This window comes from Mercenaria mercenaria, chromosome 1, assembly GCF_021730395.1.
Source record: "Mercenaria mercenaria strain notata chromosome 1, MADL_Memer_1, whole genome shotgun sequence".
NCBI lineage: Eukaryota > Metazoa > Mollusca > Bivalvia > Venerida > Veneridae > Mercenaria > Mercenaria mercenaria.
Genome location: NC_069361.1, coordinates 39,151,542 through 39,178,183, shown reverse-complemented (window position 1 = coordinate 39,178,183; position 26,642 = coordinate 39,151,542). Strand labels below are relative to the sequence as shown.

At 34.7% G+C, this 26,642-nt stretch overlaps 1 protein-coding gene across 1 annotated transcript in view; it reads right to left on the bottom strand.

Annotated features, from left to right (window-relative positions):
• LOC123541193 (protein stoned-B-like) overlaps nt 1–26,296 on the bottom strand; it is a 71,988-nt gene extending 45,692 nt beyond the window's left edge. The window contains exons 1-2 of the mRNA XM_053544905.1: nt 26,247–26,296; nt 20,828–21,089 (exon numbers count right to left, since the gene is read on the bottom strand). The gene's annotated coding sequence lies outside the window, so the exon portion shown is untranslated. The remainder of the gene's footprint in view (nt 1–20,827; nt 21,090–26,246) is intronic.
• Nucleotides 26,297–26,642: the final 346 nt, after the last annotated feature.

The window sequence follows — 26,642 nt, the reverse complement described above, 5'->3', positions numbered from 1 at the left end:
TCAAAAAAGCACACTGGCCAAAATTATGACAGTGTTTAATGAAATATTAAATCCAAACCTTATATGACTGTTTATGACTGACCCCTTTTGCTATTCCGCTGAATCTAATTAGATCTGGAGGTAAATCCAACATAAGCATTCTTAAAAATGTAAATGCATAGGGATTGCATATTTAGAGAATTAATCCATTTTTTTCACTTTTGAAATAAATATTTGTTATCAATGAAAACCGGAATTTATAGCAGAGGAAAATGAAATGGCGCTGTATCAGGTATTTCAAATTTCGCGTATTCTCGGCGAGCGAAAGATTAAAACGAGACTCTTGTTAATGTTATGGACCGGCCTGTTTCATATCTGTGTATATTTAGGTCGACAGGAGTCAGTTCAGTGTACAGAAGAGTAGTACTTTCCCTTTAAAAATTTATTGTCCAAAATTACAAGAAACTTCAAACTTGACCACTGTTTTTTTTATTAATAGAACATGACACTACAATACCAGGTAAGTCCTGTATAAACACAACTGGACTTATAATAGGGCCAGAGTTAATGCTCTTGATTTTAAAAATTTGCTCTATTTTGCCTTGTTTTACAGTCTAAGTTGCAAATTTTTTTAGTGAATCTTTTTGAAACTTGGTCAGAATGTTTGCCTTGATGAAATCTCAAGTGCAGTTAAAAACTAGTCACAGGGGCAAATCATAGCAAATCTTTTTTTAAAGCTCTAGAGGTTGCATTTTTTACTCCAATCTTATGAAACATGTCAGAATGTTTGTGGTTGCTATGGGAATGGAAATAGTCAAAATATGGCTCTAACAAATGTCCTGTTTATAAAATCAAGAAATTAAGGGCTACCTGTTAATGAAAATTTATTTTGTGAATTTATGGCAATATGGAGATTATGCACAGTGACTTGTTTAAAATTCTTTTCTCCATGGTAAATGTAAAATGAAGTGAATGTTTGTATTTCACATATGGCCGCCAATGTGCAATAAAAGGCAAGCTTCAAAGTTTGACTGTCTCATTGTAGCAGGAATCTGTCTTCAAGGAAGCGACTTGAGACACATATGCAGGCAAATCATAACAGAAGTAAGTCTAATTCGGTTGTAATTAAATGAAAAAGAACTGAAATCCACTTGAAATACCGAAATCTTTCCTGTTTTACCACTAAAAACTTAGGAAAATGTGTAAAATAAAGCTTTTGTTATTGGTTTACCTGAGCTGTCATCTTTTGTCCCCCACTTAACCTTTGTGCAAGCTATAGACTGCTTTTGTCATGAATCTTCGTGTAACTGGTCAGACGAAATCTAAGCCAAGTTCAAATATGATCATCTGTGATCAAAAACAGGTCACCAAAGGGGAAATCTTAGAGAAATATTGTATTCAATAAAGGGTATATTTTTCATTGGATTTTTATGAAATTTAGTCAAATGATTGTCTTGATGAAATCTAGTTGGAGTTTTAATATGCATCATCTGAGGGAAAAAGACTGCTTACTATTCAACAGATCAAATGATAAAAAAAAACCTTGGATGCAATAAGCTTGCATTTTTATTTGATCTTTATGAAACTTTATTAGAATATTTGTCTAGAAGAAATTTAGGTTGCAGTAAGGCCTATTGGGAGGAGAGTACAAACACAGAGAACTGGAAAAAGCCTTTTCAAGAAATATAATTCTACATGTATTTTTCTCCCTTCTTGTGTTAATCGGTTAGTGACAATATCGCGACAAGCACATGCTTTAGGGAGCATCATTTGGTTTTACTGATCCCTAAAACCTAATCTGTTCAGGTTCAGTAGAGTCTAGCTACAAATGCAAACACTTTTTGAACAGGATGCTTAAGTGTAGAAGCAAGTGGACAACAGCAAAAATAATGGTGTCTTGTAAAGTTGCAGGAAGACTCTTACCAGTCCACCAATGAATGCTGTGAAGGTCTTCTGCATCAACAAACTCAACTTCTGCATTGAATTTAAAAAAGTGTTTTCATGTTGAAATTAATGGACAAAAGTACCAGTCAGGCATATCAGCGAATGAAAAAAGAACTTGTTATTTTGTGGTTTGTCATTTAGGTGAAGTTTGTTTCAGTCAAGTTTTTTTTTGTTAACAAAAAAAAGAAAGTGTTTGCTGTTGTGAAAGTATATAAAATACCTGATGACTGTTACATCCTTAGATCTAGTGGCAACATATAAATTTTAAAATTGTATCAAATGAATGTCGAAAACAATTCATGTGTCTGAGATCATGGATAAACTTTTTTATATAGCTATTGACAATGCTGTAAAAGTTGTATGTATGCCAAACATTCTAGCCAGAATGTGTTTTAAGTAAGGTACAAACATCCACACAAGCCCCCCTGTCCAGTGGTTAGACCAATAAAATACTTTTCATTAAAAAAGAGTACTCTAGCAAATTAGTATTGATATGTATTTCAAAATAACGACAATAATTGTTATAATATCCCCACCGTAAACCGGAAGAAACTATAGTTTACCCCCGTCTGTCCATCTGTCCGTCGGCGAAAAAAAGTGGATTACGATTATCAAAAAAAAACATAACTAGTTCATGAAACTTGGTGTGAGTACAGACGAAATGTAGATTAGCACATCATTTATTTTTCAGTCGGACTAAAATTATGTTTCTATGAAACAGAAATCGTCGTCTTTAGCGAAGAAAGTGGATACACGATACCAAAAAAAAGGTCCTAGCAGTAAACATAAGCACAGGCCCAAATCAGCCTTTGGGACAAGATATAAAATGACAGTTCAGAATAAAAATTTAACGCTTTTGTAAGCTAAACATTTATATAACAGCTTAAATCGCACAACAGTTATTAAAAAAAATTATCTCAAAGCAGGTGAAAGTTTAGAAATTTGTTCAGTATAAATTTTTATAAAATTCAGCCAATATTTTCTGCTGTTTTAAGTGCTAAAAAACTTGTTCGACCATGCCTGTCCCTTTCCAAACCATTTTACATCATAATTCCTGTGTCAGTTTGTTTTAACCAGGTTGTAATTTTAACCATGTACAAATTGACCAGGGCCCTCATACTCAACCATGGTCTACATCATTTACCATGGGGCCTTTTTCAACCATTGTTGACCATATCAACCATGCAAAATTCTGTCCAACCATGGGCAAACATGGAATGGCTATGTTGAACCATGTTTTAAAATGGGCCACATTCCCAGGGGGTTCACCATGTCCCGCCTTAACGCGTTAGAAGTTTTTCGTAAGTTTTTAAAATCACATATCTCCCGGTAAGTTTTTCAAACAGACCTTGTCAAGTTGAAGTGTTTTAGCGCTGACTGTCAATCAGAGTCTGCCACCTCACGGCGATTACTTCCCCGCATTACAGTAACTAATGAACCCAGGAGGTAATTTCTGCGATAGCTTGAGGCGTGAGTTGTACCCCGCCTTGGTGCTTTAAATTTAAAATTAAAGAACCTATAGACTGTGAATAAAAGACAAGCAGAAAAAAAATTAAAACGGACTACTTGACATTTTTTGAGTTTGACCCCCATACAGACCACCAGAGTCAAACCTTAAGGCTGTGTCCACCTTGCTCTGTCCTCACAAATTTTTTTTGATCTATTTTGTATCTTTCCTTGCCATGCCTGTACCTCCTATAAATTATGTACAGTCCTTCCATAACTTCCCCCTGGACCTATGACTTAACTAACTCATTTCCAGTTAAAACATTTTTTGTATTCTTATACTACCCCAGAAATACATGTCAACTTCTTCTATGGCATCTATCCTCTCATTAAATTTTGAACAACTATTTAAGAAACAGACAATTCACCCCTAGATGAAACCGCTTCATAGGCCAACTCCATGCACCGGGCAAGGGGAAAAAATTTAAGTTGGTAAGCGACCCGCCACTCTGATATCTTGGGATATGTGTGACATCAGAATTTTCAGACTTGGTATTGGAAATAACAACCTGTTTTCTAGCAAAACGAGAACGACTATTACACTTTACACAAGTGAGGCGAAATTGTCAGATGCAACCCCAAAAGACAAAGCTGACTTTCATTTACATGGAATTATTCAAATTTTTGTGTAATTTACAATATTGTTTTTAGTTTACTACAATGATTTTTTTCAATGATATAACAAAATTAGGGGGTATAGATAGTGTCAAAAAGCACAGCAGAAATCAGATACATTTTAGTGCAAAAAGAACCATTGAAATCACGTAAAATTTACATTATGTGGCCCCCATGGGCTTTAAGATAAGGGAGACAAAATACTAACAACTTTGTTTATTACAAATATACAAAGTTTAGCACTTTCATAGTATAAAAAACCACTGCACATAAAATGAAGGAATCAGTTTAAAAATAGAAAGTCACAGAAGTACATTTTAAGTTCCTTAGATGCAGGTATTTTTCAAAGTTAAGAAAGTATATTTGAAGTTCCACTTGAATCCTCAGTTGTTTGTTAAAGATTCTAAAGTATCATTGAAGTCCCCTAGTACTTCCTTGAAGTCCCATGCACAAAAGTGGAGCACAATTAAGGCCCCAGAGACTTCAGGGGAAGTATGAGGCAGAAGTACAATTGAAGTCTCCGGGACTGAATGCGAAGCAGGTCTGTGTGATTGGAAGTACCTTTAAAGTACATCAGAAGTGTATTTGAAGCAGAGGGCTTACTTGAAGCTCCTACTATTTTTGTGCCCTTAATCTAAAATAGTAGATACAATATAGAAGCACTCTTTCTTGGTCGCAACAAAAACTTTGACGTCACCGCACGTTAACGTGACGTCATTCTAGCATAAGAGTGTTTTAACAGAGACAAGCATATTAGAATGTCAAATCTTCAATATCTTCTGCAGTTTAATGCCAAATCTTCAATAACTTTTGCAGTTTAATCTCAAATCTTCAGTATCTTCTGCATTTAATGTCAAATCTTCAGTATCTTCTGCAGTTTAATGTCAAACCTCGATATCTTCTGCAGTTTAATGTAAAATCTTCAATATAAATTATCATCTGCAGTTAAATGTCAAATCTTCAATATCTTGAAAAAAAAACTTAATCTTTAGGTAATGTCCAATTAAGTTCTATGGACTGGGGTAACATTTTTCTTTAGATCATGTTACCTGGAAAAAGATCTGCCTAATGGCGTGGTCACACTACACGTAGTTAATCGTAGTAAGGAATGATCGTAGTTGATCGTACTAAGCGTAGTTACACGTAGATAATCGTAGTAATGATCGTAGTTCGAACTTATGATTTGTCCGTAGTAAGCAAATAATTTTTCGACATGTTCAAAATCTGACTACGATTAACTACGATGTTTTGACCCTACTGTGACCGTAGTTTGAACATAGTTGATCTTAGTTAAACGTACTTGATCGTACTTAACAGTAGTGTGTATCGTTTTTGATCGTAGTACAAGTACAAACATGATATGAAACGAGAGCCGATTACACAAAAACTTTACTGTTATATAAATTAATTTCAATTCTAGTATGATAATATCGCTAATTATAAATACTTAAAACATTAAATAGAATTTTTTCGGTATTCATGCGAAATGAACAACAGATTTGGATCGGCAAATACATGTACATGAATCGCGCTAGCAATCAACTGTTCATTTACCATGAAGACCGGGAAAAATCCATTTTATATATTGCATTTAAATTATATATTCTTTGCATTAGTTAGCAAATCTGTGGTATAAATTGCGCATTTTTATGCAGTTTACTTTTAAATTCAGTTTTTCGGCCATTCTGTTTTATAACATGGTTTTTTCCTAGGCGGCATACTGAAGCTTAAATGATTCTGTCTCATCAACTTCCTAGAGCAAAATGACTGTAGCTTTCCCGTCCTGCGCAGGCGCAACCACAACGCTTTTCCGTAGCTCAATGTAGTTGATCGTAATTTGTCGTAGTTGTTCGTACTTCGATCGTAGTATATACGTAGTGTAACGTAGTAACTCGTGGTAAGACGTAGGGATACCCTAGTTAACCCTACCCAATTTACTCGTAGTTGAACGTAGTTGTTCGTACTTACACATACTTCAACGTACTTAGACTTTCCATATTTCATCTTTTAAACCTAGTTCGAGCGTACTTCAACCTAGTTGAACGTAGTATTACTACGACAAACTACGTTTAAAATGAACTACGACCAACTATGTGCGTGAACGTAAATGTGACCATTGCTTAAAGGTCATGTCTGTGGCATGGGAAAAGTTTTGCCTTTAAGTCCAATTGAGTACAGTTACCTTTGGAAAGATCTGGCTACACTTCACATCTAACTGAGCCCTGTGACCTCGGAAAAGCTTTGCAAATATGTAGTCAAGCCTTCGTCCAAATGCGCACTCTGAAGCTAGCTATCATGGGAAACCTTTACCTTAAGGTCACTTCCAATAAGGGCTGTGACCTGGAAAAACTTTGCCCGCAGGTCACATCTAACTGAGCACTGTGACCTATAAACCTTTATATTTAGGTCACCTTCAAATGAGCTCTGTGACCTGTAAAAACTTTGCCAGTAAGTTGCATCTAATTGAATATTGTGACCTGGGGACCTTTTTTGCCTTTAGGTGATGTGATACTGAGTACTGTGATCCCAAAAACTTTTGCTAAAACTTTAATTAGTTGTGATCTGAAAAGATCATTCAAGGAAATGCAATTTAACTGTAAATATAACAATCTTAATTCCATAATTATTGTATGTACATTAAATACTAGAAATGTGTCACAGACACGGATGCCCCCTCAACATGAGAAAGGTCAAAGGCATGGTACTGCTCACAAACTAAAAGGACCCTTGGCCCTATTTATTTACAAAAGAAATATTGTAGGAAAACCAGAAAATTTAGTAATCTGTATATGTAGTAAAAATTGGCTAAGTTCAACCAAGGACTGGCCTTGACCTCTGAGCTAGTGAAATGGTTATTGCGCACGACATATCATCTATCCATGCTTATCATTTGTGTCAAATTATTTTGAAATCGGACCATGCATGTCAAAGTTATGGACCAAAGACCACATTGGGCGCGCTTGATTTTTTGTTCGGAGCAGAATTCCGGAATAGTGTTCTACCCCAGTGAATCAAGTGAATTTGGAACAATGTTCTGCTCTTTTCCTGAAATCAAGTACAAACGTTCCAACCATGGCCAGAGTTATCTTAACTTGTCTGGCCCTGACTGAAGAAGGGCAAAATAGGGGCTATAAAGATGATGATGATTTCATAAATCTGGTTATCCCGGCATGTATATCAGCAGTGTAAGTTGACAAGTCTACTTGCAAAGGTGCAAGGAGAACATGTTTTGAACTCTGCACCAGTGCACTTGATTTATGTGTTTCACTTTCAGTGCTCTCCCCCCCAATTAAAACCCCTTGTAAAATAATCAAACCATCAAATGGAGAGCTAACAATAATATAACTATGTCTAAATAATATCACTGTAGTAGTAAATAATTAATCTTTATATATAAGAAGCATATAGCGCTGTAAAACTAAAAATACGCAGTTTCATTCTCACCTTTCTGCCATTGTTGTTCCTCATGCACCACCTGGGAAAAAGGTGCAAGGAGAACATGTTCTGAACTCTGCACCAGTGCACTTGATTTATGTTCTACTTGTCTGGTGCACACTGAACCTGCACTGAGCACCAAATCAAGCACGCCCATTATCAATATAATATGTAGTGAAAGTTCAACCAAGGACTGTGACCTTGGCCTGGACAGAAACACCACCCTTTCCTGAACACACAAACACACACAAAAACAAACAAACACACACACAGACAGGTGTAACACTATATGCCCCCACCCATTTTATGACGGGGGCGGGGGGGGGGGGGGGGGGGGGCATAATAAACTAGAGATTAACATCTGCAAATGTTAAGTTAGTTTTCTTAAGAAAATAATAAATCCCATTCCTTGAAAGAAGGTGTAATAATGTTCAGGCAGCTGTTAGCATCTTATTTGTGATTAACTGATAAATCAATTGATGGACTGCAATGTCTGTTATTAAGATGACAGTTCTGCAATTAAAAAGTCAATATTTACAGCAGTTTTCAGTTCACATTACTTTCACATCATATTAGTTCAATGCCACTGCTTTTATTACTACTGCTATCACACAAACTTAACTAAATTATCAGTTTAATGGCATTGACATCACATTGGTTTAATGTCATTGGTATCAATTTAGTTTAATGCCACTGACATCATACTTGTTTAATTACAACTTTCAAATTAATTTAACATAATGTTATATTATATTATATATCACATCAGTTTAATGGCACTAACATCACATTGGCTTTATGCCACTGGTATCACACCAGTTTAATGCCACTCAGACATCACACTGGTTTAATGCCACTGATGTCACATTGGTTTAATGACTACTTTTATCACACTAATTTAACATAGATATCATATCAGTTTAATGGCACTGACATCACATTGGTTTAATGCCATTGGTATCACACTGGTTTAATGCCACTGATGTCACACTGGTTTAATGACTACTGTTATCACACTAATTTAACACAGATATCATATACAATGTAGGTTTAATGTCATTGATATCACACTGAGGTTTAATGCCACTGATATCTTATAAGTTGAATGGTACGTATATCACATTAGTTTAATACCATTGATATCAAACTGCTTAAATGCCACTGACACCATATTTGTTTAATTATAACCACTGATATCATACTGGTGTAATGCCACTGATATCATCTAAGTTGAATGGTACAGAATGATATCACATTAGTTTAATGACACTGATGTCACATTGCTTAAATGCCACTGACATCATATTTGTTTAATACCACTGATATCATACTGGTGTAATGCCACTGATATCATATTGGTGTAATACCACTGATATCATACTGGTGTAATACCACTGATATCGTATTGGTTGTACTCTGGAGGGATTAATTTACTTAGCCTTTTGTGTAATGGGAAGGAAAATCAGTCCTTGTAAGAAGGTATCTGCTACCCAAAGATATCATTAGCCAAAGGTTAGGCTGTACTGTCTTGTGTCAAACATCATAGAGATTTATCAACTGGACTGAGGATCATACTCACTATCTCTTACACTATAACATGTTAAACTAATATCGAGCAATCAAACAACACATCAATGAAAATGAAAACAACAATGTACAAGACAAAAAATAGCATCTTTAAATACCTCTATCTTCCAACAACCATAAAACTGGCAAACAATTCCTTATTTCAGTCAAAATCAGGATCGTTAAACAAAAGGAAAACACACCGAATTACTTCAATGTAGTACCAGCTTAAATAAGTATTGATCCTCATTGATACAAGCCGTCTGTGAGAATGATCAATAGTTCCATATCAATAATTTCCAGTGAATCTCTATTCTCAGCAGTGAACCTAAATATATCTATAGGATTCCTATACTATTTTCTGGCCATTTATATTCAATTGGTGTATCAATTAATAGACTTCCTTTTTGGCAGGAACAATAGCAGAGTAAATATTGTCAATAACCAGTGTTCATTAGCACTGTCATGATATATTGGAAAACAGGTAAACTGCGAAAATGAAGAATCTTATATTGTTCCATGCCAAAAAGGCCCCATCATAATAGGCCACAAACCCATAAAAACTGACAATTTTCAAAGAGCTGCCAAACATAGCTAGACCCATTTAAGAGAAAAAATCTTTCCCTCATTTTGAAAAATTATATAAAAGTGACATAAAATGAAGAGAAAAGTAGGGGTCAGAGATTTTTCTTGTCACATTATTTTGCTTACTGTAAAATCACATATAAATTCACTTTCACTTCACCAAAAACTACATTCTCTCCCATTTTATCTACCAAAATGTCAAAAATACATCCACAAAGAAAGTTAAACAAAGACCAGCTCTGCAGCAATGCCAACTGAAAAATTTGTGTTCAAAGACCTGTATGCCATAATACACGACTAGACCAGATGATTCCCACGCTGGTTCCTCTTAACTACTATAGTCAGGCCTATAATAAGTTTCATACTTTCACTGATCCTTTAGTTTTCTTTGGGACAGATTCTTAACAAATTACACTAGTTGTGTTTTAATTAAGAAATGAAATGCATTTTTTCTGTGTTCATGCGAAATGAATGACAGAATAGGATCAGCAAATCCAAGATTCATGTTTAATTTGCCATTCCTATTCTGTCGTTCATTTCGCATAAACAATGAAGAAATAAATTTTCTTTCTTATATTTACAATATATTTCCTTTCCATTTGTAAACAGGATATTATATTATAAATTTCACACATTTTGTTGCATTTAACATTAAATTCAGCTTCCAGGCCGTTCTGTTCACCAGACGGAACAACTACGACGTCATCTATTAGGAACGTTCTCCCTGAATATACGCGGATGTCATCAAAACAGCGACCCGTTATCACTAAGCATCGTTGACGTAACTTTCGCACCTTTCCTTTTGCTGTTCATACAAAATGAATGTCAAATTTTTCAATGGAAAAGAATAGGGCAAATGTAAATATTAAATGTTAAAGCAGGTATATTTTAGACATAAATAATGAAACCAAGAATTTAGCAATATTTCTCGGCAGTTTGATGAAAAATATCCAATTATAAGAATCGCTGTTGGCTTGCAGACAGTCAGAATTTGTTCAAAATTGTGCCATTTTAATCTGAACATTTCTGAATATTTGCCGCATATTATTTCTGCATTGATGTCTAAGCTTATCTGAATATTTCAGAAAATATGGCTGAATATTTTTGAAATTTTAGCTCTACTTAATTGCGCAGTATAACTTTTTTGTTCCCTTTCATCAGTGTGGGCGTTAGCATCACAAACAACTAGCTTTTATCTTGTCAAATTTATGCCCCTTTTTAAGTTAGAAATTCTGGTTAAGTTTTGCATGTAAGCAAGTTTCTAAAAACATACAATGCAAAATACTTTCAAACTTCAAATATGTCTTCAGCATCATGATAGGTCCAATGTTTAATTTAGCTTCCATATATTTCTGTAAATGTCTAAACAGCTTTCTGAATATTTCTAAACAGCTGTCTGAGATTTTCTGAATGGATGAATATTTCTTAATTATGTTTGAATATTTCTGAATTGATGTCTGAATTTTTCTGAAAAAATTGGCTGAATCAAAACAATACGAAGAGGTTATATGCCTGCGGAATAATTTCATGATTTTAGTATGTTTTTATGTAAACAGGTAGATGAATAGGAAAGCACCATGTTGTGGGGTATGTATGACGCCAAGTGTAGTAGGCTGCATGACGTCAATGTGTAACAATGCTTTAACACTGGTAAAATACCTCGGATTTCTGAAAAATGAATCTAAACTGTCGTAGTCACTATAACCCACCTATAAATACAGATCCAGTTTTTTAAATGCATACTGATGAGAACATGATTTGAATTTACGCAAATTAAAAAATGTATCTATCTATGCAAGCTTATCTAGAGCTCTGACTGCTCCCCTCAATTTCTGAGAGGGTGCATATTACTAGAAATTCATTTTAAATCTTAAAGATTTCTCCTACAATAAACTGAAATTTTTGTTATTAACAGTCATCCCTGAAGTAGGAGTGTTTCTCCTTCATAGTCTAATGTCAAACTGTCAAGTTGCTGAAAAATCAGGTTTCTATAGACATTATTATTTTCTGTAACTTAAGACCTTCAATGATACCTTTTCTGCTGACAGTTGACATCAAAAGTTAGAGAAAAAATGATGTAACCTGACCATATTAGGAAAGAACTTTTCATAAGTTCTCCGTTTCATGATTAGACATGACTGTAAGGTAACACTTCGACTTGATGTGGGTGGAATTTGTTTTGCTTGTTTGGATTGGGTTCAATGCCTTTTTCAAACAGTACATCAGATAAGTAACAGTTCATGTATAAAAGTTAATAAGTAACCAGTATTTCTGGATTTCATAACAGTATTGATATCAAATTTGGAAAGTACATGTATCTTACGTCTCTACATTTGTGAAATTGGCTCTCCCTATTAAGCAAAATAGAGTAGGTGAATACTTTGGTAAATATTTGTTCTCCAAACCGAGCTGAAAATAATCTCAAAAAGTTGTCTCCTCTTTGAAAATGAAGGCCATTTGTAAAGAAGTAAAAATAAACAATTCCTGAAAACTATGTTTAACTTCAACAAAGTTACCTGAAATTTTAGCGCTAGGACATTATTGCAAATTCATCAAAACAAAGCAAAAATATGTAATAGTTCTTTAATTGAAAATGGTGTTTTTACAGGCACTGAACTGTCCGAAAGTGTGGCCCTTCTATGCAGTCCTTTTCCAGAAATCAATGCATATATATATATATCAGTAAATTGATAATTGTTTTGTTGTGTAATATGTATGTATACATGTTTAAATATACATGTACTGTTAAATTTTATGGAAAACAACTCTGTCCTTCTATGTTTGGTGTTGTCTGAATTTTTTTTCAAAATATGGACCTGTTAAAGTTCTCACACTCTCCATTAGTTCAGTCAAACAGAAAACATTATCATAGAAAGAACTCTCATTAAGAAACACATCATTAAAAACTTCTTTTTCCTCTGAATAATTTATAGAAATAATTCTCCAGTAAAACAACAACGAACATTTAACCAGTAACCGATAAGATGTCTAGGTCCTCATGCAATATTCATTATAGTAGACACTTTGCACAACAATGCCACGTCTTTAAATCAATTGAAAACAATTAAAACATGTACACTTCCTACAGCTTGAAGAGTCTTAAACCTTTAGCCTGCTGGCGGCATGTGATGCTGCCTTTGCGAACAGTGCAGACCAAGATCAGCCTGCACATCTGTGCAGTCTGATCATGGTCTGCACTGTTCACTATTCAGTCAGTAAATTTTCAGTGAACACCCCTTTGAATAATTAATGGTATTGCCCGAATTGAATGATGGACCAGTCCATTTTAGAAATTTAGCAGGCTAAGGGTTAACTGCGCTTGGACCAATAAAGGGTAGAAATTCATAAATATTTTTTTGCAATTTTATTCAGCCGTCAAATGATTCTCGTCCTTCAAATACTTTTTTAACAAAGTAAGAGAAAACTAGAGCTATCACTGAATGTCCTTTAAAGGTAGTCTCTGTGACTGACAGTTCAGTAGAAATTTTTCAACATGTTAATTTCCACCAAGTTTGGCATAGAATGTTTATGTCACTGAAAAATGAGAAAGTGGGTGAAAAATAAAAGTTTGGTATTGGTAAAAGAAGAATGTAAATTTTCTGCATTATTTCAAATGCATTGCAACAGTTACTGTTTACTGTAACCTTTTGCACAATCTTTTTGGTTATATTCATAGGAATATCTTGCAAAATTCTTATGTCAGTAATTTTGTATCACTATTCACTTTAAGAGTACTCAAAACTTTATTTTAAATAGATTTTTGAGAGTAATTATTTTTCACCTAAAATGTGTGGGTTTAAGTCCCTTTAAATTGAGTTTCACTGGGTTTTGCAAATTTTTTACTACACTGTACAAAAATGTACAAAATGATGACATTGCCTATCTGTTATGAAAAACAGACAAGCTAAAATGGAAATTTCTGAAAACAAAAACCTTGCATTGAAATTTCCTAGAAAGTTCATAATTATTTTCCTTCACTAAAAGCTTTCAGACATAATAAATAACATATATTGATATGCATGCATGAGATATGTGGTCAAAGAATTTTATCAAAAGCAAAATTAAGACTGATATGAAACCTCAAAGAACTCATTTAGTTAAGTTAGATATCAATAAAATGATTTTACAGAGACCAGACAAATTATGATGAAAGTGAAGAATAATCCTGATTGGACAAACGTGCTCTCGGGAATTGACAGAATACGGAAAAAATCAATTACTGTAAGCAAACTTTAGCTTTTTTGCAAATCAGTAACTGCTGTTTTATGAGAGTGTATATGAACTAGATATTAAATAAATCTATTACTACATAACCATTGGGAGCTTTTAAGTAATTATTGTAAACTCAGAAATATTTGCGAGTGCTAAATGTTTTCTCAGTCAGTTACTTTTGATTATTTTGCGGAAAAGCCCCAGACTTTAATAGCTATTAAGGAAAAACTTACACCTTATGCGAATATTAAATTTATTGTAATGGAATGTTCAGTTTGAAATTTCACAAAACTTTGGTCTCGCGAAAATATCTGAAATAACAGTATACAACAAAAACGTGATTGATCTGGCGTTTGGTGATATACAGTCTAATGGGAGTACTCTAATGACAGATGGAAATACCACTTCAAGCTTATAATGACAGGTTTTGGCAACATAAAAGAGCCCTGCAGACACATTCATTGTTATTTTCCTGACAGACATCTGACCAATCACAAACACTCCTTGAATCATGTATATTCAGATGGCATTGATTCCAAGAACAGACATCAACTTAAAAGGGTCTGCTGACCTTGACAGGATCCTGACTGACCTATGACCCTAAATATGTAAACGTCTATTTGGTTACTGAAAATCAATTCATCCATTGATATTATTACAGTGAAAACGAAGTTTTCTAGATATCCTATCTCCATGTTAATACTAATTTATTTTAGGCTGACAGTGATGTTCTTTGACTTATGTTAGTCAATCTTGACACCGTATTTCTGAACAACTGTCATGAGTGTATGAGAGAAGATCTCGAGGAGTCAGTTTCCCTTGTAAGGCTGGAGCGCCAAGAAAAGAAACAACACAAAGTCATACCATTTTTCATGTCTGTGGTATGACATGGCCATTGAACTAACAAAACCACCTTCCGCACTTTTAGCAAATACTGTACACCTTGGCTACCAACTTTAAGGCATTAGCCTAGTTCCATTAGTTCCTGTTTCCATAATTTTTTCAATTTCATTTCGCAAGTTTGGCTCATATTCATCCATAAAGTCATGTATTTAGATTTATGACTTTAACCTTTAGCCTGCTGGCGGAAAGTGATTTTGCCTTTGTGACCAGTGCAGACCAAGATAGGCTGATCAAGGTCTGCACTGTTCGCTTTTAATAAGTGTAACTGCCCAAACTGAATGGTGGACCAGTCCATTTTTAGAAATTTAGCAGAGTTTAAAGGTTAGAATGCTAAATTTTCTATTACAAGTCATGTAAATTATAAAGGCAGTTACAGCATGAATGTACTTATAATTGGTTTGTTACGAAATCATGAAGCTAAGTGTTTACAAAGTAATCAAATTTTTGTCAACAAAATTGGTTTGTGTAATGTCGATGGTAAAACTTTTCTGAGAAAATTAGATCAACTTCAAGAAATTGCTTTATTGCTTTTTAACCCAATTACAAAACTGTTTCTTTCCTCAGTTAATAATATGTTTTGCTGTGCATGTACAACTATTACGAGAATACTGTAGAGCTTTAACAAGAGTATAAATATTTTAGTAACTTTGCTAGGTAACTATTTGAATATATAATTAAGAAATGAAATTTTTATTTTTTTTTGGAGTTCATGCGAAATGAACAACAGAATAGAATTGCACTAGCATGATTCATGGATTTGCCAATCCTATTCTGTCGTTCATTTTGCATGAACTCCAAAAAAAATTTCATTTCTTAATTATATATAAAAATATAGATAACAAGAGGGTCATTGACCCTAAAGTGCTCACCTGTGTACAAGGCTTCAAGTGTGTTTGTATAAGTACAGAGTTAGGTTTCTTCTATGTTAGCCTATATTATATACATGTCACACACACTTTTGAACCTAGGGCAATAATTTGAACAATTATGGTAGACATTACAAATCTGATATCACGCGCCAAATATCAAGCTATTATTGATTCAGAGAAGAAACGTGACCACGCCCCCCTGGCAGCCATGTTTTTTGATGAATTGGAATAATTTGAACAATCTTGGTAGAGGGTCACACAAGAACCATTTGTGTAATATTATTTAAAAATCGGGCTTGCAGTTTCAAACAAGAAGATTTTTAAAGTTTCCACTATATACATATAGGGAAAAGTGACCACGCTCTCTGGCGGCCATGTTTTTTGACAAATCAAAATAATTTGAACAATCTTGGTAGAGGGTCACACAAGGACCATTTGTGTAAAATTATTCTAAAATCGGGCCAGCAGTTTCACACAAGAAGATTTTTAAAGTTTCCACTATATACATATAGGGAAAAGTGACCACACCCTCTGGTGGCCATGTTTTATGACGATTCAAAATAATTTGAACAATCTTGGTAGAGGGTCACACAAGGACCATTTGTGTAAAATTATTCTAAAATTGGGCAAGCAGTTTCATACAAGAAGATTTTTAAAGTTTCCCTTATATACATATAGGGAAAAATGACCACGCCCTCTAGCAGCCATGTTTTCTGACGAATCGGTATAGTTTGAACAATCTTGGTAGAAGGTGACATAAGGACCCTTTGTGTGAAATTATTTTAAAATCGGACCATCGGCTTAAGAGGACATGTCGTTTGAAGTTTTTTCTATTTTTTGCTCTGGCAGCCCCAATGTGCACAAAGCGGAACCGTTTGAACAACTTTGGTAGAGGACCACCCAAGGAACATAATAAATATGGCCAAGTTTCATCAAAATCCATTCATTGGTTTTGGAGGAGATGTTTAAATACAAATGTTGACGACGGACGTACGGACGCACGACAGACACAGCGTGATTGCAATAGCTCACTATGAGCACTTTGTGCTCAGGTGAACTAAAAATTCATTCATTTCTTATAATTACATTATAGTTCCTTTCCATTTGTAAACAAGGTTATATTATAAAATGCACACATTTAGTTGCATTTAACATTAAAATCAGCTTCCTGGCCATTCTGTTTGCCATATGGAACAACTGCGACGTCATCTAAGGAACTTTCCCCTGACTATATGCGGACATCGTAAAACAGCGGCCCGTTATCACTAAGTAGCGTTGTCTTAACTTTGCCGCCTTTCCTTACGCTGTTCATAGAAAATGAACATTATATTATAATTTTCAATGGAAAAGAATAGGGCAAATGTAAATATTGTTTTAAAACAGCTTAAATCAATTATAACATTTTCAGGAATAAAATTATTCAACCTGAAAACAATTTCTTTAGTGAAACCTTAAAATGGGATCAAGCACCCTCCACTACAATTAATGAGTCTTCTCAGGATTAAAGTTGTTTGCCCCTGAGTCAAGCAGCCTTTTCTGGAATGAATCACTAAGTCCCGGAATCAAGCACATAGATTTGTCCCAAGCAGTCTGTCAAAAAATCAAGCTCTGGAATAAAGCAGCATGCAAAGAATCAAGCAGTTTGATCTGGAATCAAAAACACTTCCATGGAATTTAAACTGCCTGTCCTAGAAACAAGCATAATGTCTTTGAAACAACCCAATGAAAGAAAGCTAAACTGAACCAAACACACTGCCACAGAATCAAACAGTCTGCCTGGAATTAAATGATCTACATTTGAATCAAGCACCCTTTCTTCGGAATTAAGTAGTCAGCCCTGGAATTAAGTGATCTACACTGAAATCAAGCACCTACACTTTGGGGAATCACATGATCAAAATAATCTCTAAACTAAAGTTATATTTTGAAGAACATGAATAAATTTCCTACCACGATAAGACATGAAATTAAAACATATCCTAACATATGACTAATGAAAATTGTTAAATTATTATGTAGTTGAAAAAATGATAGATACCCTGTAATTACAAACACTAAGGAAAATAAGAAGTTTTAGTTTCTTGAAGTGTTCCAGATAATCAGAAGGTGATTGTAATTGAAATCTAAGTAGTTCTAGGATACATCTATGTTGTCATATGATAGGCTATATTTTAGATATACAGCAAAAGTTGCTTCAATGTTATCGGTATTATTCATAAATTCATTTTGGTTTAGAGATCATTTTGATCATGTGATTCCCCACTGACCAAACCCTAGCATTAAAAAGCCAGCCTTGGAATCAAGCAGCCTGACCTATTCCAATACAGAGAGCACTGAATTACCTATCAAGTTTAACTTATACTACTTCATTTATACACTAGAAGAAAGCTGCATCTTTATTCAAATCACTTTAAAGACACCAGCATTAATGTCTTATAATGTAGTGATCTCAGGAGGATTCAAACCCATTCAAATAACCAGCAGCTGATATTTTATACTCCTCTAATTACTTTGAGAGGTTACCCTCACCTATGAATTTAATTGTCACACACTTCTATCTCAAGTAGTGAAGTTGTCCATTGTCTACAGGTCAAATTAGTAATGGCAAGCAAGTCTGAAACACTACTGCGGTTACTAAAGCCCTTCATGACTATAAATATGCTGTTAAAGAATGGCATTAAAAGGTAGTTCTGGAAGTTTGAGTTGTAACTTCATTTATCTGTAAAACACAAGAGTAATTTAGTCGGAATAGGACATTATGCAAAAATCAGCTTTGTGTTAACTGATAAAACCTGCAACATTTCTTACTTTTTAAAGATAAATATATGAGTAACAAGAATACTGCCTAGCATGTCTCCTGCTAGTAATTGTTTGAGAATTAGTCTGGACAAATGATAGACAATGTGAGTTTTTGTTTTTTTACTATTTGTTGCTACAGCACTCCGTCTCATAATGGTGAACATTCATGCCAAGTTACATCAAAATCCCACCATGCATTAAGAAGAAATGCTCCGGACAAACTTCCATTTGACCTTTGACCTCCAACTGTTACCTTGACCTCTGAGATAGGAATATGAGGTTTGCTCATGACACTCCTTCTCATTGAGGTTAACATTCATGCCAAATATAAACAAGATTGGTCCATGTATGTCAGTTATAGTCCGGACAAAATCGGACACACGCACGCACACACATACCCCGAACCGCCAAAAATGACGACTAAGTCGAGCTCACCGCAAGCGGACTCAACAAAAAATGAAGGTTGCACAGGATCCTATTTTGTCATATTTCTGGGTTATTTGTTATTATAGTAACCACATATTTTAACAGTCAGCAACAACAGATTCTTCATCTTAACTTGCCATTTATCTATGCAGCAAGTTTCAGTTTTCTCAATCCCACTTTAACACTTTTCTGTCATATAGTTTTTGGTATATTTGTTTCCATAGCAACCACATTTCTTGCCATAGCAATAAAATAACAGGATGTGCATAATATATTTATATATGCATATATTACATTGTAGAAAAACATTTGATCTAAACATTTAGAGCCTAAGCTTATTATAAAACCAGTTACATTTTCAACAAGGAATCCACCTTTTTATGCCCTATATAATACACAGCTAGCCCTTTATATTTCACAGGGAATCCATCCTTTTATGACTAATACACAGCTGTAAAAACGAACTAAACCCAATCTATATTCCACAAGGAATCCACCTTTTTATTACTAATATACAGCTGTAAAATGGAACTAAACCCTTTATATATTCCACAGGGAATCCACCTTTTTATGACTAATATACAGCTGTAAAATGGAATTAAACCCTTTATATATTCCACAGGGAATTTACCTTTTTATTACTAATATACAGCTGTAAAATGGAACTAAACCCTTTATATATTCCACAGGTAATCCACCTTTTTATGACTTAAATATACAGTTGTAAAATGAAATTAAACCCTTTATATATTCCACAGGGAATTTACCTTTTTATTACTAATATACAGCTGTAAAATGGAACTAAACCCTTTATATATTCCACAGGGAATCCACCTTTTTATGACTTAAATATACAGCTGTAAAATGGAATTAAACCCAATATATATATATATTCCACTGGGAATCAAGTCATGTGCAAAATACCAATTACTACAGAATCATAAATCAATGAAAGAAAAACAGCTCCAGAAATGTGTTTCAATTATTCTCTGTTTCTGTTAAATTTCATCCAGCAATTTCCTCTATAATCAAACAGCTCTGCACAACATTTTAATGAACCAATACACTACAAATGAAACCGTATTCTCTTGAGTATAGAAATGTCGAACATTACTTAACATACTTACTTGAATGAAAACGAAATCAATTTATTTTATACTTATTTATGATATACTGCAGTAATCAACAGGAGATAATCTATATGAGCCGCACCATGAGAAAACCAGCATAGTGGCTTTGCGACCAGCATGGATCCAGATCAGCCTGTGCATCTGCGCAGTCTGGTCAGGATCCATGCTGTTCGCTTTCAAAGCCTATTGGAATTAGAGAAACTGTCAGCGAACAGCATGGATCCTGACCAGACTGCGCGGATGTGCAGGCTGGTCTGGATCCATGCTGGTCGCAAAGCCACTATGTAGGTTTTCTCATGGTGCGGTTCATGTAGTCGTTTCATACTAAAATCTAATTTTTCGTATATAATCAGGATGAAAACTGTTGTCCAGCTTTATTCTTATAGTACATTTCTTGATTGAAATAACATTACTTGACAAGAATTTTATAATGTTATGTTGCAAATAATAAAACATAATGGAACCTTGTCCTGTGTGCCTTTTTAATATCACAAGATGTCTGACATCAAGTTTATTTACATGCTGTTTCCCATGCTGATAGCAAAATTTGTAGCAAAGTGCGTATTTCAACACAGAAAAGCTTTAAGTAAAAGGAAAATTTGTTGGTGTTTTTTTTTTTTTGAGAATATGAAATATATCTAACATTGAAGTGAGATTATTTTCACATTCTCAGTTACTTCTCGGTGAGATATTTCCATACTCATGAAAAACAAACAAATATCTTCTATATCTCCAATCAATTAACTGTGCTAAAGCAAACTCTGTAAATACATTTAAATTGATATCTAAATACAGTTAAGTCTTTAAGCACATAAAAAAAAGACTAATAATTAAAAGAATGACTAAAACTGCTCTAACCTTTATGACCTTCATACTTCTGAACCGTCGACCTCTCCGGGTTTCTGCGTAACAAAGTTCCACAAATGTCAAATGAACCAGTGGTGCTAATGTTTTCTTAATGCATCCAGCTCTGTTTTTCACAGAAGGGGTAACAAAGCTCTACCAAAATCTATATATGGATATTTTTCAGCCTGTATCGGTGGTGTGCTTCCAAGATCAATGGGAGATCTCTCTCTCTCTCTCTTGAATGCCATGAGGAAACTCTTTGGTAAACAGTATCCTAGAAGGGGAGAAAAATCAATTAATTGATTGAAACACCAAGTTACTGCAGGTTTAAGTTGATCATAGATTTTTGGAACTTACAGAGATACTGGTCTGGTGATAGATTTTTCATCTTACACAACAACCAATTATACTAACAAGATAGATCAATTATTAATGGGAAGAAACTTGTCTGCATGACAATATCTCAGAATGTTATTAAATCAATAGATACTGATCAAAGATATCAGTGAAATGTAATAAAGGAATGGCATCTTCGGAAGAAAGATAATTACACTCCTTACAGCAATTATCTCCCCTGGCAATGTTTTTTATCACTGCTGATAAGTACAATTACAAATAAGAATGGAATAAAATGAATGAAAATTTTGTTTCATAAGCTACATTTTTCATATTTCATGAAAATACTAAAGACAAGGTCAAAGAGACTGCTTTTGAAATTTTTTTTATTTTTTTTTCCCATACTGCTTCATTTAAATGGCAGGATAAATGAATATGCAATATATGGGCATAGCACAAAGACTTGTGGTAGGAGAAAAACAAATATAGACTGTTTGTGATACATTAGTTAATATTTGAGGAAAATGGGAAAAACATATTTTAACTGGAAATCATTAAAAGAAAATAGGATATTTTATGCAAACTTAAACCATTTAACTGATGTCATTCTGTTGTAATAACCACTGATTCTTTTTCAAGAATCTAACTGATTTACAAATGTTTTTGTTATCACATTGTGATATAGGCCGCAACAACCGATTGTAATTGCCAATCTCTTAATTCATAGATTTTAGTTTAACCTACCGCACAAACAGGACATTCCAAAATATTTATTATAAATTTAGTCAATTTATTGTGTATATTACTGATGTGGTACATCTATTTTATGTTTGAATCAAATTCGTTTGGTAATAACAGACAGAGCGAAAGTGCATCAAAACTTTGACCTGAAGTTTTGGTAAAAATGGGTGCAATTCATAAAACAATGGTGCCAGTGCCATGGCCCTAAAATGTATCAATTTATGCGGGTAATGATGTGGAAACAATTATTTTAAGTTTGAATTAAACCTTTCTGTAATAACTGAGATATTATAGTGAAAATGCATCAAAATTAACCTGAAATTCTAAGTAAAATAGGGGGCATAACTCATGAAAGATGGTGCCATAGTTACTGCAGACAAGGTCAAAATAGCTAATTTTGGCCTTTCAGGGGCCATAACTCTGGAACCCATTATGGGATCTGGCCAGTTCAACAAAGGAACTGAGATCTTATGGTGACACAAGTTTTGTGCAAGTTTGATTAAATTCAAATCTAGATGAAGCTGCTATTGTGCAGACAAGGTCAAAATAGCTAATTATGGCCCTTGCAGGGGCCATAACTCTGGAACCCATTATGAAATCTGGCTGGTTCAAGAAAGGAACCAAGATCTTATGGTGACACAAGTTTTGTGCAAGTTTTATTAAATTCAAATCATAAATGTAGCTGCTATTGTGCAGACAAGGTCAAAATAGCTAATTTTGGCCCTTTCAAGGGCCATAACTCTGGAACCCATTATGGGATCTGGCCGGTTCAAGAAAAGAACCAAGATCTTATGGTGACACAAGTTTTGTGCAAGTTTGATTAAATTCAAATCATAAATGAAGCTGCTATTGTGCAGACAAGGTCAAAATAGCTAATTCTGGCCTTATCAGGGGCCATTACTCTGGAACCCATAAAGGAATCTGGCCAGTTCAAAAAAGGAATCAAGATCTTTTGGTGATACAAGTTGTGTGCAAGTTTGGTTAAAATCAAATCAAAAATGAAGCTGCTATTGTGCAGACAAGGTCAAAATAGCTAATTTTGGCCTTTCAGGGGCCATAACTCTGGAACCCATTATGGGATCTGGCCGGTTCAACAAAGGAACTGAGATCTTATGGTGACACAAGTTTTGTGCAAGTTTGATTAAATTCAAATCATAAATGAAGCTGCTATTGTGCAGACAAGGTCAAAATAGCTAATTATGGCCTTTCAGGGGCCATCACTCTGGAACCCATAAAGGAATCTGGCCAGTTCAAGAAAGGAACCAAGACCTTATGGTGACACAAGTTTTGTGCAAGTTTGATTAAATTCAAATCATAAATGAAGCTGCTATTGTGCAGACAAGGTCAAAATAGCTAATTATGGCTCTTTCAGGGGCCATAACTCTGGAACCCATTAAGAAATCTGGCCATTTCAAGAAAGGAACCAAGATCTTATGGTGATACAAGTTGTGTGCAAGTTTGGTAAAAATCAAATCATAAATAAAGCTGCTATTGTGCAGACAAGGTCAAAATAGCTAATTTTGGCCCTTTCAGGGGCCATAACTCTGGAACTCATAATGGGATCAGGCCAGTTTAACAAAGGAACCAAGATCTTATAGTGATACAAGTTGTGTGCAAGTTTGGTTAAAATAAAATCATAAATGAAACCACTATCGTGTAGACAAGAAATTGTTGACGGATGCACAGATGGATGCACGGACTGACAACGGATGAAGGGTGATCACAAAAGCTCACCTTGTCACTATGTGACAGGTGAGCTTAAAAGGGGGAATAATTCATGAAATATAGGCGCAAGAGTAATGACCCTTGTGCCAAATGATGGGAGTGATGCTGAGGAACAATTATTTTAAATTTGAAGCAAATCAATCAAGTAATTTATTGTAACAGAGTTAAGAGAGAAAGTGCATCAAAACTTTAATCAAGGTGTTGATGTGGAATGACACCTACGCACCAAGTTGAGTAGGACAGCCCTCCATATACTTTGTATAGTTAAGCTAAAAGTAGATTTATTTTTGTGAACCATCTTTCACCTGGCATCACAAATTTTGTATGCATAATAAAACAGTCCATAGATTACCAGTCTGTTTTGCATAATTTCTATTAGTAGCTTTGAATAACAATTAAGGTCTTGATAGAGCCAGTCCACTGATCAGCATATTGGGGCAAAGTTTGTTACATTTCAAAATAATTTATTTCCTTTAATTTTGTTATGTGCAAACCTTTGAAGTTTTAATTGGTTTTGACTGGAACACATTTTTAAAAAACATGTCTTAAGGCATTTATTGCCTGGAAGAAGCTGCAGTAAGCAGTTTATACTTGATTTACCCTACGGACAATGAAAAAGTATAGAAACAAGTACTCACAAAAAAGATAAAATGTCCACTTACAAAGTAACTTTTTTCAGTCACAGAAACATGAAAAGATCATACAGACCCTGAGTTGGAGAGTAAGTTGCTATGGCAACAGAATGATTTTATATTGCAAGCCATCCTAGCTTCATTATCATGCAAGGGGAATACATGATGCATGTGAGCTACAACTTACAACTATTACTGACTTGTCAATTCAGGTTGTGAAATCAAATGGAACTCCGTATTTTTTCTATGAATGGATAAAAGGGGGAATAACCACTACTTACACATGCTGAAGCTGTGCGTAATTAGCTTTAGATGATCATGAAAATATCAAGGTGCCTAAAAAGAATAATCCCTATTTGATCTTTGATCTCACCATGCAACATTGACATTTGATCTCATAACATGTGTTTGGCCTTTTGTCCTTGATCTGACAAAACAGAAAGCTACTATGTTTTGTATGTCATCCCTTTATACTAAGTAACCATTTGTGGCTACTTCCAGTTTGAGTGACACAAAATATTCTCTCTCACAGGGTAACACTGACCTTGAACCAACATTTTGCACAGTCTCATTATGGTTAACATTTGTGGTAAGTAATTTGAAAATCCTTCCAGAAAGGATTCACGAAATAATCCCTGTTTGACCTATGACTTCTCTGTGCAGCCCTGACTAAACGTGACTGAAAGCTTATAATATAGTGCAATATATCATCCAATTATGGGTAGCATTACAATTTTGTGGCATTTTACTTGAAAAATCTTTCCCCGGGTTCAAAAATTATTGAGCACACAGTTTTGAAACTGAAGGATATACTTTTGTCAGAAAAAACAATAAGCATACAGAATTCATGACAGAAGGGGAAGAACTACTACCTACTGAAGAATAGGAATGTTGTGATAATCTCCCTTTAATTTTAATCAATAGTGGCTCAATACATAAAGTACAGTCGACTCGTAGATTAGCTATCAAAAGATATATGAAAAAGTATGCAAGGAACTTGTAATTTAATGTTTAAAGTGTGTGTTCGGGTTTAACGTCTTTCTCAACAATTTTTCAGTCATATAAACGACGGTGTCTACTTGTAGCAGTGAGCACAATGCCCAACTTTATAGTGCTGCCTCACTGGAATATCACGCCGTAGACACGTGGCATGATACCCCACCCAGTCACATTATACTGACACCGGGCTGACCAGTCCTAGCACTATCCTCTTAATACTGAACGCCAAGCGAGGAAGCTACTAGTACCATTTTTACGTCTTTGGTATGACGCGGCCGGGGATCGAACCCACGACCTCCCGCACTTAATGTTTAAGGTAAATAGGTTGAACTGTTTAGTCCAATTGTTTCTCAATATTAGTAAGAGTCTGCTTAGATTCAGATAGTTTTTCAATGACTTTCAGTGTAGAACATGGTACCATCATCTTGTCTAGTGTCTTGAACATTATTTTCTCTTAACTGATTATAGGGAATTGATCCTACCGACGAAAATCGGGATCGATCCCTCTATGGTGACATGCGATATACCAAATGAGATATCTACTATCCAACTGAAAAATGTGTACTTCCGGCACCTGCACAGAGAGTCTGACTTTGGATTTTTTGGAAGAAAACGCTTTTTCCTTGTGCCTTATAAGCGTCCACATATCTTGTCTGAATCGCAACGTCTTGCACATCAGTACAAATATGGGCAGTCGGACTGATTCCTGATTGAGGCAGTGCCTTATTTCATTATAAGCTCCTGATGAAAGCTTCAAGCTTATCTGAGAAGTCTGCTTCCTAGAAAAACCAGCACTGGTGTCATGAAGGTGTGGTCTTGTCCCTGATGGGTTGAGAAGCCAACAACTTAGTCACTCGACTACCACTCCACATAGAAAGGTCATATAAAAAATTTCACTCTGACATACATTACAAAGGAGACCTCTCTAGTCCAAAGCTTTTTCTCTTGAAAAAGGAATTATTTGAGAAAAATATTTCATTAACTGAATATATACATACCTAGAAACTTGCCATACAATAACTGCTGGATTAAGGTAGCCTCAATTTCCTGTAATAAACAAAAGTAAAAAGATTTATAAAGTTTTGTTTTTTTTCGTATATATAAAATACAATGTTTGTTTGCTAGTTGGGTTGTAAGTCACAGTTTGGGTTACACTGCAACTTGGTTGAAGATATTATCCAGTGGTCCCTTCCTATATTATTTCATGCATGTGTGGTCAAATGGCTAAATATAGACCTGCAACCTTCTGTGAATTTCACTAAATGGCTACCTAGCATGATATATGAACTAAATGGGGATCATACCCACAGAGATGCCTGGCAGATGATTTATTGAAACCAAAAGAAAACAAAAGAGATCCAAAAAAATACAAACATAAGTGCAAAAGTCACACT